Source organism: Nelumbo lutea, chromosome 1 (assembly GCF_056320005.1).
Source record: "Nelumbo lutea isolate HS-2025 chromosome 1, American lotus-T2T, whole genome shotgun sequence".
Classification (NCBI taxonomy): domain Eukaryota; kingdom Viridiplantae; phylum Streptophyta; class Magnoliopsida; order Proteales; family Nelumbonaceae; genus Nelumbo; species Nelumbo lutea.
Window position 1 is genome coordinate 199,743,136 of NC_142684.1, and position 12,310 is coordinate 199,755,445.

At 36.3% G+C, this 12,310-nt stretch overlaps 1 pseudogene across 1 annotated transcript in view; it reads right to left on the reverse strand.

Annotated features, from left to right (window-relative positions):
- LOC148880311 (methionine aminopeptidase 1A-like) overlaps positions 1–12,310 on the reverse strand; it is a 32,529-nt pseudogene that overhangs the window by 1,217 nt on the left and 19,002 nt on the right. Inside the window, exons 10-17 of the transcript XR_016104519.1 lie at positions 7,927–7,978; positions 7,761–7,801; positions 6,165–6,226; positions 5,970–6,068; positions 4,188–4,261; positions 4,016–4,085; positions 3,759–3,824; positions 3,582–3,670 (exon numbers count right to left, since the gene is read on the reverse strand). The product of XR_016104519.1 is annotated as a methionine aminopeptidase 1A-like (transcript). The remainder of the gene's footprint in view (positions 1–3,581; positions 3,671–3,758; positions 3,825–4,015; positions 4,086–4,187; positions 4,262–5,969; positions 6,069–6,164; positions 6,227–7,760; positions 7,802–7,926; positions 7,979–12,310) is intronic.

Sequence of the window (12,310 nt, forward strand, 5' to 3'; positions counted from 1 at the left end):
TATGGTTGTAAAAACGAGTAAAATAAAAGGCAAAACAAAAGTATAACCACTTGGATTTTTATAGCCTATATACAGTGAGTACAACTTCTATAAATTCGTTTTTTACAATCACTATTCTAACCACAAAATATAAGGCCATTAATTCATTTTGTGCAAAATGATAATTCAAGTACAAATGATATTTCGAGTGGAAAACCTTGTTGTATTCTAAGGTGGTTTGACGTTGACTTAGACCTTAGAATTCAAAGAGTGAGATTATGCAAGTTTCAGGAACAAAACTTAAAATTTTCGGCTTCTTGCTTAGGCTGAAATGTGGGGACCCTGCCATGCAAATATCTAAGCATCTTTTGGGGGCAAAATACAACTCCAAGACCATCTGAGACCCAATAATTGACAGGCTTGATAAGATATTGGCATCTTGAGAAAACAGGTATCAATCAAAAGGTTGCTAACTCACTCTTGGCAAATGTACTCTCAAGCTTACCAAAATACTGTATCTCTTCTGTTTTCTAGAAGTGCCAATGTAGCATACATTTTGGAAAAATCAATTAGGGCTTCCTGTGGTGGACTGGAAGAAAATATGCTCACCTAAAGCTGAAGAATTATCATTCTGGTACAGTATGCTATAGTTACTGCTTAGTAGACAAGAGCCCATCTCATCTCATAGAGATTCAAGAACAAGGCTGTGGGATCCTAAGGGAGCATTCACAACTAGCTCAGGCTAAACAACAACAAAAATGGCCCCTTTCCTTGTAAAAGTGTATGGCAATCAGCAGCACCTTCTAAAGTTAGCTTTCTGGGTTCAGACTGCTTGTTGTAGATGCCTCACAGTTGACAACCTCGATAAAGGAGGAATGGACCATACAACAACCACTTGCCTTTTATGCTCCCAGGCAGAGAAGAACCCTATCAGCTTTTTCATTCATTGTAAAGTGGCTGCTGCAGTTGAGAGGCATCTCTTGGAGACTTTCAAGGTGCAATTATTGTTTCTTGAGACCCAAACTCCATAAGGTTGGCAGTTAAGGGTCTGAATAGAGAAGGAAAACTCCTTGGGCTTCACAAAAATGACAGCATTTGAATTACACTCTTCAGTCTTCCCAAACTGGAAAGAGTGCAAATACAAATATGTACGGTACAAAGCCTTGTATTGTGTATTTCTATTCTAAACCTGTAATTGCACCGTACATATTTGTATTTGCACTCTTTCCACACTGAGCCTTAAGCTCAGTTTGGAAGGAGTACAAATGCAAATATGTAGAGTTCGAAACCTTGTATTTTGTATTATTTTGTATGTATTTGTATTGTACATATTTGTATTTGTACTCCTTCCAAACAGAGCCTTAGGCTCAATTTGTTTGCAGTAGAAATGAAATTTGCAATGGTGTAATATACACGTGGGAGTGCAAATGAGATGAAAGCAAATTATGGTCGGATTTAGAATCAAGTTCAACTTTGTTTTGTTTGTTTTTGACAAGTAAATAGGAAGTAGAATGATGTTATCCCTATCTTCTTTCAAAGAGAATGAAGGTAGGAGAAAAGTTTTTGTTTGGGAGGATTAAAATAAGAAGCAAAATGATATAATCCCCATTCTGAACCATCAACAATTGTCCAATTATAATATTCTCTGAGTTAATTAACTATTCCAACTAAAACTTTTGGTGGAAACTGAAGAGCCTTATCACCTCACTTATGCCTATCCAGAAACCTTCTCTAGTTGGTTGTTACTAGTTAGTCTTCAGTATATATAAGGAGGGTGAGGGAGGCAGAGACTCAGCCACCCATTAAATCCAGTTTCTGCCCCTTTCTGAACAAGTTACCCAATTAAATAACAAGCCAAAAACAGAGGAACCCCAGCTGTAATGTACAGATTCGTACACATTGTGCCCTTCCCTCTCCCTCTATCTCAAATGTGAAGAAAAAGTAAAACCCAAGTACAAAAGTAATCTAGCAGATTCATGCAATCAGGTGGAGCAGGTCTTTTATTTAATTGTTCTTGATTACTATGTTATCACAATCTAGGGACAAAGAGACCAGAGTTGTGCTGGGAAAGCATTGACATGCCTGGATTGTTGGTAAAGTTTCAGAGATGGATGTGGTTTCAATCACTGCCGTTATTTTTGTTAAGTTGTTTATGAAGGGCTGTTTCGAGGAGGTACAATTATTATAATTAGAAGTTAAAAGCTAATTATAAATTTCATTTTTTAAACGATTATTATTAGAAATTGGTTGTGTTGAAAGGAGGTATTTTGGTTTCTGTTTCACATTTGCCCATTTCCCTGGCTTTTTGTTTTTCCTTTTTCTCACTCGTCTCTTGGTTTCTAAAGTGGGTTTTGGGATTTTTTTTCCTTTCTTTCCTTTTTCGTGAACATTAAGAGTGTACTGTTCCAGGAGATTTTTTTCTCTAATGCTTGCCATTTTATGTTTTTTCCTTCTCTGATTTCTTTGTTTCTTCTCTGGGTGCCTGAGTTTCTATTTGCATTCAGTATTTCTTTCTTTACTCTACTACAGTAAACTTTTAGCTGGATGAGTTTTGTTTAAGTGGGTTTATGTGGGAGTGGTAACTGACGCTTGTTTTGGGAAATGAGATTTATGAGTGATATCTATTTGCTTCCCTGTCATCTTTTAAGAGATTTGGGCATTTGGTTGGTTGATAAGAAAATTAGATGACACCTGAAGGGCATTTGTGTCATTTCACATGTCACTTAATGTTGCTTAATGATTTTGGACTAAACTGGCAGTTTAGGAGTTCTCGTACTGCAGTAGCACGTTTTCAAGTTCAGGTACTAAACTGAGACTACCCCTAAGGTACAGGGTACTAATCTGGAATTTACCCTTCTTTTTAATAAAACAGTATCATCTGTCCAAAGAAAACAAAGGATGATACAAACTCTTTGCAGGAAGCTCCTGAGAAGCTCCACTATAAGAAGATCAATAAGCCACAAACTTGAGATCATCTATACCTTTATCCTTTTGACTTTTTGTTTTATTTTATTTATTTCTCAAAAAGATAAAACAACTTGTATCAATTTCAAACAGTAGCTTAATTTCAAAAACTTAGGTGGTGTTTATGTGTCTTTTGGTCTGCAGGAAGCTCAAAAGACCAAAAATGGTCTTTGCCTGTCCGGTATCGTGTAAACCAAAAGACCCGAAGACAAGCACAGTTGACAAAGACATTACCATGCTTCAAATGAAGCTTTTGGTCTTTCCATGCTGAAAATGGCCTTCTCAGCTGTTTTTAACAGTCTGGTAGACAAAGACATTACCAAACAATCTTGGTCTTTAAAGACAAGACCCAAAATCTCAGTGTGTCTTCTTGCCTACAGGGCTGTTGAAAGATCTATCCAGAAAGACTCGCCAAATGCCACCTAAGTAAGCAAGAACAAAACTCGAAGACAAAAAATCATCATTGCAGTCAAATAGGAATATTCAAAAGGGAAAAATCAATGATACCAGAAAGGCATGGTACCAGAAGAGCTATGACCATTCACTTCTTTTATGAAACTGGTTGACTGGATGTAAGTTTTCTGGTATCATGTCTTTCTGGATATATAGTTAAACCCAATTAAAAATTAAAATTTTACCAGAAGTGTGTGTTCAAATTGAGCACTGCGTTTTCCATCTGCAGTAACATCTGTCCATCCATCAGGCCACATTCGGTCACGCCAGACTCCTATGAAGGAAAATATTTTAGCATCTATTATCAAACCTAAAAGTGTTAAATACAAGAGTCCATTATTTCCATAAATTTCATAATGTACCTGCATTGATCATTGGTTCAATGGTAAACGTCTGTCCTGCTTTCATCACACCAACAGCTTTGTTTCCTGTCTGGGTTAAGGTTAGCAAACATAAAACTAAAGGAGATATCGCTGAGAGCAATGAACCATAATCACAATACATAATCCTAAGTTGGCATTTGGCACTAAACAACACAGGTTATTTTTCTGAGAAGATCCACAAAACAAAAGGACTATGTAAGGAAAATAATAGGCTGCTTTGTAACTTGTAAGGATACTTCCATAATGTGGAATATTAGGGGCACAGTGGAACAGTTCTCCAATACCGTGACCACAGTATGATTTCCCCTGTTTTAAAAGATCCCATAGATAAGAATGTGCCAGATATTTGCTGGGTTGCTTTAAGAGAAAGGTATCAAGTCATGATTGCAAAAAATGTAGGCATATTACCACGGAGAACCCTGACATTGAAGAATGTCGATTAATGACTTCCCCCACTTCACGAAAACGTACTCCAGGTTTAACTGAGATCAGGAAAGTACAAAGTTTCAGGATCAGTTTAAATTTCTAACTTAACAAAACTTTTTCCAAGTCCTAGATAGGCTACGTGAAACTCGTTCTACCATTCCACTCTGTTGAGTGCTGTTTTATTGAATGCAATTATTTAAGTTTCTACTAATAGATTAACAATTTATAATAAAAACTAACCAAGCATAAATTCCAGAAATCTGATTCAGAGACCAAGAATGTATTAATTATGAAAGTTTCAACACAAACAATAAGTTATAATGCATTCAATCAATAAGGCCAGGTAATCCCCTCAACAAAAAGGAGGAAAAGGAGGGTTGGGAATTGATTCAGTTATGATGCATCACTCCTTCCAAGAATGAACAATTCCAATGAGTAATAAATATTAATTTGAAGAGGAAAGAAAGTTGCAGAGAATATAATTGAATATAAGTGCATGATTTCTTAAATTCCAAGGCACAACACAACTAAACTCAGAAAAGCCTTATCCTAATTATTTTAGTATCATGATATCATCATCATTACAAATGCAGGGCTGATCCTAACAGCATCTAATTGAGGTGGCAGTAAAAGGTTTGATCAAGCTGGAATTAGACACTACGAGGTCCCCAACTATCTTCCTTTAATACTTGGCTTAAGTATTGCCACAAAAGGGGGTGGACAGAACCTGGAAGATTTCCAGAAAATAAGAAAACAAGGGGAAACACTACTGAAACATGCGTAAAAATGGTCTGCAATTTCTAGTGAAATGTTTAGGAAATGACCAATGGGGGTGACTGTTGAACTACTATCAGAATATTGCATAACTTAGCAGTCTGTAATGAAAAATAGCAGAAATAAAAGGAAAACAATGAGGTAAGAAGAGAAAAGAACAAGTGGAGAAGGTTATTGATGATTCAACAATGAAAAGAGAAAGTATGAACAATAAAAAAAGAAAATCTAAGATAATAACACAGATTCAATAACCTAGTACTCAACAAAGAAATGTATCTGTTGTAAAAATAGATCCTAATGGAATCAGCACTGCTAGATTTCTCTAAGGCTGTGTTTGTTTTTAAGGAAAAGGTAGGATGCAAACCTTGTATAGGTTTCCCTAACTTTTCCTTCAAACCAAACAAAGCCTAAGTGACAGCACCTAGAGATGTATGTCAAAAAAAAACACCTAGAGATGGATTTAGCACCATCAGCTTAGATCCAGTACCTGCATTTTAATCCATTACCTATTAAACCAAATTTAAATAGGGTAAGAAGCTTGTAAAAAATAGAATGTTATACTGAAGAAGCACAAGACCTTTAGACCAACATTACCCAAGAGAAATAAATTTTATTGTATTAATCGATAAGATCTATGCATCTTTATATCCCCACGAGAAAGTCCAACTTGTAACCTTTTTATCATATTCAGTTATGAAGCCATAGGAACTGAAAGTGCCTATATTTCCATATGCAGCTTGCTCTGATATCCTGCAAGTCATAACCTTGTCCAATGCAATGCAGTACAAAGTTATATATTCTTTAGTCTTAATTTTTCTATGCATTGTAGCTAAATTTGGAGTCTTAAGATTATGTGATTAATAGAATTTACTAATTGAAAAAAAAAAGTCATGGTGCTGAATACTAACAGCAATATCAAATGGGAAACCATTAGTTTTAATACTAAGATGAATAACAAACACGTATGTAACACATGAATCAAATGCATACCTATAGATATAGCTTTCTCCAGGCACTCGTAAGTACATTGAACCAGTTGCTTAGATGCTTCATCAACATTTCCCACAAAGTACGTCTCATTAAGATCCCCTGTATGGTTGTCCAAAAAATAGTCAAATATAAAGCTTTTCAGAACATATCAGCATGCTATCCAAATGAATTAATGACCAGCATAAAGCTTCTTACCATGGACACCTTTATAATAGACAGTCACATCGACATTTACAATATCACCATCCTCCAATCTCCTATAAGAAAAGGACTAATGGGTGAACACACCAGATGAGAAAGAAAATATTGCAGGCACCAAACAAAGTATAACTGAGGCTCCATTTTATGGATGCGTCTGGTTAAATGAGAAAGGTAGAATTGATCACATAGTTTTCAAGGCGCCAAGGCGAGGCTAGGTGACAGTGGGGGAGTGCCTTGTTGCCTAGGCAATGGATTTTTTTTAAGTAAAAACCACATATCCAGGGTAGTTCCATAACCATCTTTCCTTAACAACTATCCATAATTTTCATAAGAAAATTAGAAACTTCATGTTTAAGTCTAGAAAATCAACATATTTATGAGAAGAAAAAGAAGAAAGAAAAGAAAATTCAAAAAAGTATAGGGGCTGAACCCCTGTTTTTGTTATAGGAAAAGAAGAAAAGAAAAGGTGGAAGAAGAAGAGAAAGAAGAAGACGTAGAAGAAGAAATGTGTTGGTTAGACAAAATTTTAAGTTCTTCCCTTATTGGTTCAGATTTTGAAGACTTTGAGGGTTCAATACAGCAGTTAGCAATGTTTGTGTTGACTAAACCCTAACAAACAAGAAAATAATAAAAAGAAATTAGTTTATAAAAACAAAATGAATATTTTTGTTTAATAATGTCTATTTTATAATTATAATCACAAAAAAAAAATAACAATATAAAAGTATTTTATAAGACAGTATATAAAACTGCTTGGCGACTGGGTGAGGTGAGCCTCCAAGGGCACCTTGTCACCTAGGCACCTAACTAGGCATCGCCTTGACAACTATGATTGATCATTATCTGGATCAAGAGAAGGTGCAGTCTTGGGGAAACATTCTGTGTATCCTGTTTCCCCTTGCTTTGTCCCAGACTATTTGCAAGGAACAGAATAGGCAGATACTTGAAGACAATGTTTTCAGTTCCTATGTTTCTGGTTTTCCATTACAGTAGAGGTTAAGAGGGAAAACAAATTTGATATGTCCAGCACAGATTGGAAAAAACAAATCTCAATCAATCATTCTTTTCTTGAATGTTTTTCCTTTATCCTTCCGATTGCTTGCTAGATACAATTATACATGCAACTTTTTTATTTGATGAATAATTACACATGCAACTTTGGTTCATCAGTTCATCCCCCTCAATCCTCGTCAACAAATACATTTATGTCTATCAAAAGAAAAGACATTAAACTATTTTTTTATATTTGAGAATTATCACCCCATTGTCTTTAGGATTCAAATATTTGTGCTTATTTTCACTCTCTTTCAATCTTATTTGTGTTTTGATGGTTAAGCAGAGATAAAAACGCATCAGTCATTCTTACATGGATTACACCATGCAGCACCCAAAATCAGGCGCAAAGGCCTGATCAGTTCTTTTTTTTTTCTGATCAGCAAGGGCTGAGTGGTTATTTAATCCGTAACCAGATCAGAAACCATGACTGTGGTGTCTACTATTTCTCCAAGCATTTGGGGAGCATTGTAGTATTGTTTTTCTCTTCTAACATCAATGAAATTCAATGTTATTTATTTAAAAAAGAATATATACCTGGCATCTGGAATTCATGACAGATGACTTCATTAACAGACCTGCAACCAACAAGATGAACAATACAGTAAAAGAAAATCCCTTAGGTGAATGCTTTTACATATTCTTGGACAAAATTTAAAATTGAGGCTTGGTTAAATGAGACATACAGTAAAGAAATACCTACGTGCAGCAAGATTTTGGGAAGAAACGATAATTTAGTGGAGATGGGTATCCTCCTGAAAAGGCAACAAAACAGAACTTATTAGCCAAAAACATTATAGAACAGTAGCTATCACAATAAATGAATATTATTTCTAATCACAACAAATTATGGCAATAGTAAAAGATAACAGAAAACAGGAAAATGTTGAGAAATCCCACAAATTATCATATCAATAATATATATACCCATGTAGATCTGGGAAAAAGTTGACCCAACCCGAGAACCCGACCCGACCCAACCTGAAAAAACAGGGTTAGGGTCCAATATTTAGCTACTTGAATTTGAGAATGACCCAACCCGACCCCGCCCAGAAAAAAACTGAGTTGGGTTGGATTGGGTCATGGGTCAACCCACTGACCCGATTGTCAGGTTTTATTGGGACTTTTTATGCAATGTTAGAGGTTTCCACTCTTTAATTTTTATTATTTAGTCTTTACTCTTTATTGTTTTTGTTTACTCTTTAAATTGTTAATTTTCAAGATTCTTTACTTTATTTTTGAAATTCTACGGTTAACTCCTTTAATTTTGGCATTTTCATGTATTTTCTCTTTATTTTTTAAAATTTCAGTTATTTTTTGGGATGACCCGAATTGACCCATAGGTCAACCCTAACCCGAACATTTAGGGTTAGAGTCTAGCATCTGACAACCTAACCCGAAATCAACCCAAAGTGCCTCTGGGTCTAGCATCTGACAACCCAGCCCGAAAGCGACCCAAAGTGCCTTTGACCCAACCCGAACCTGACCCAGCAAACTCAATTGCCAGGTCTATACCCATGTCTTCTGAGAGAAAATGTTGGGACATCTTTTTCTTTGCCTTTGGGATGGGAGGAATTGGTACAAAAAAGTTGTATTAGTGAGAGTGACAGAGAGAGAGAGAGAGAGAAAATGCAACAATATAAGAAGAAAAAGGGCAGTAAAATATTCCATGCCTTAATACATATTCAATCTGAATACCACATGCTTATAAAGAAAATCTGTGAAGTCATTTCCCAGTTGTACTAGAGAATAAAATGTTGACAACTAAAAGGAATAAAATGTTTAAATAGGATGCCACTTTTAAATTCCTTTAGATACAGGCGAGTTGTGAAGTTTCCAATAAATGCACCCTTGTCTTATTAGCAACCACATTCCTCAACTTATTCATTCGCACTATTTAATAATTCCTTCCAATATAAACATCCTTGCTGACAGCATTATTAGCATCTATTTATACATCCTGGGTATAATACCTATAAGGAAACAAGCCTTCCATATTATCTAAACAAATGGGCTACCATTGTTCCACATGGAAGGATTGGTTTGCTACATACCAGTGTAGAACTGAAATGTTTAACACTGTCAGATGAGTGTGGGGCAGCTGAATTGCATGATAATTCCATGTGACATGACAGCCATGTTTAGTGTGATGTATCTTCAATCATGTGGCGTAAGCCCACATCCACACCTGTGGGCATATAGTAGCATACTTGTAAACACTAATTCAGACTGCCATAATGTGAACACATATTTCTTTTTGTTGGAAAAAGGTAGGTTGTTTCTCAAAAAGATATAATACAATCAAGACTAGCTTACTGTGAATTGTACTATCCAAATACAACAAACTCCTTCCATCTATTCCTCTTGCTAGCCTATCTACAGGTGTGTCCATGTCCATGGACCTTAGGATTCTTCTAACAGGTTCATTTTTTATGCCAAAAATCTTGCGTTTTTAATTAAATGTTGAAGAACCAAGTGGCCATCCAAGGAAGAAAGCATCCATCTAAAACCACCTAGTACTTGCTCTTAATATGAATTCTCTATAACCCTAAGGACTACCCTCCCTTCAGTCCCTGCAGGAATGCTAATGGATCTTCCTTATTACACACCCCACCCCAATTGGCCCTGATACTCACCTTATCCCCCTCTAGAAGGTCATGCACTGTTACAGAGCAAGTACCTAGCAACACTTTATCATCCTCTAATAATTGAATTTATTGGAATAACTCTTCTCTTTTCATAAATGGACAACTCTGTTGGTAACAAAATCAACAATGATGTCAGCTTCCAATTGTCAAAAAAAAGAGAAAGAAAATAAACAATAATTTCAACTTGGTGCTTCTATTCATTAAAATATCTACAGCTCCTCTCCTCTAGACTACATCATAATATTGCAACTTGTATGAACCACCATATACTCTGAGGGGTTATATCTATGATCTCAAACAACTCAATGATGTCAGAATGAGGATCACATCATGAACCAAATAAGGGAATATTCCATGGATCATCACAAAAAAGGTAAAGAGACAAGATTGGCAATCTCATCAATCTTATTATGGGATGCATCATGCATGCAAGCATCAAACCTTCCATTCTTTGTTTATGAACCTCACCAGTATTAATAATCTCAACTTAAGGAAAATTTTACAATAAAAGGCTCTGATTTTTCCCTACCGTATAACTTATACAAGCAAGTGCTAAAGCCTTTCTAAAGCCAAAATCTCATCGGAAAATGGAAAGAGATAAAGATATCAAAACAGATGGAGATAGATGTTGACAGCGTTCCAGCTGCTCATATGAAGCTCTCCCTTGCTCTTGATAATACAGCACCACATACTCCAATCTTCCTTCAAGATTCTCCAATAAACTCCTCTAGGAGAAATATATTCTCCGTCTTTATCTATTGTAGCTTTTCCTGTATCTAAGACCAATTCTCTACATTTTCTGGTACTTATCTGTTAGGTAGAACATAATAGAGTTCCTAAAAGCTAGTAACCCCAGCCCAGACTCATCAAAAAATAAAGGTCCATGTGTTGAGGCAAATAGGAAGAAAATTTTACTACAATCTTTCAAAACATTGCAAAATCAGAGTACTAGTGGCCCACTGGGCCCTGGCACTGGAGATATTCAAGCAATTTAATATAGACCCAATAATCAAGAGTGTGCAACAACAAGCAGATACAGCCCCTCTCACATGATTGTATAATGCAACAATGATTGAACTTCTTTCTCTCGATCAAGTCACCAATTCCTAGAAATTTACTGGAGTTATTTATTGAAAAACACTCAGCTTGTGAATAGATATGGAATGGGTCTAGATCATCGTCCTAGAAATTATACCATAGGTCAAAGAGGCTAGATCTTTAAAAGGCCTGTTTTCTGGGGATATTTAGGGTGAAAGGTTGCTGCTCAGCATCAGTGGAAGATTTCTTTCATGGATGGGCATGTACAGGGGATTAGAAAGAGAGGCAAAACTGGTTGCTAGCATGTTGTCGTGGACGTTCTTCCTACTTGACTAATGACTACTTCAACCGGCACATCAAATATTGTTCTACCTCTGGGGTAAGGGTGAACTTTTGGGAAGACCTTTTCTGGAGAAATATGCATCATTTGCCTTTCCACCTTATTTACCCTAGAATCTTTGCCCTGCCATATATATATATATATATATATATATAGTGACATAGGCCCAAAGCTGGACCTAGGCTATAGCCCTTATCGTAGGTGCTAAGCCCAGCCCATTATTATAAATAACTCATACCACTAGACAGCAGGTCAATGCCAAGTGGACTACCCCTGAACAAGGAAAGGTACAACTTTGATGTTTCTGTGTAGGTAACACAGGAGTTTCGAATATAGAAATGATTAGGGATATTAGGGGAATATCAAGGTTCAAAATGTCACAATGTATCAGTTTTTAAACCCACCAACACACTATTTTAAACCCCCTCCAAATGTACTTATCCAGTTACTGTGAATACAAGGCTGAACAAATAAGAAGAAGAGTATTTTCCCGTTGAAAAATTGCAATACATAATTTTTTACATATCATGGGCATCGATTCTTAGAAACATGGGGATATCGTTTTAAGCCACTTCTGGCAAGCTGGAATTGGAAACTATCAAAGACTTTAAGCGTCTGTTTGGCATCAATGCGGCTGCTCCAGAAAACGGTGACACATCAGCGCCACGTCGGAAAAAGCGGTGCTCCAGGAAATGCCTGTTTGTTTGGAACTGTTTTTCCATAAAAAACAGTGCTCCAAGCCACACCTTGAAAATTGAGAAGGCATGGTTTGGAGCAATGCTGAATTTGGCATTTTCTCGGACTGCAACTTATTGCTGCCAACGAGGACATGATGTGGCAGTGATGTAGACTTCATATAATGGGTACCAGTGCTGAAAACAGACATGGAGCACTAGTACCAAACAGAAAGTGTTGCTTTTGCACCAGGAAACGTCCTACCTGGCAGCAACACTTCCAAACAGAAAAAAAAAAAGACACTGTTTCTCAGAAAACGGTGCTTCCAACCCACACATCAGCAGCACCGTTTTCCAGCATCGATGCCAACATTAACTTTAATAGGA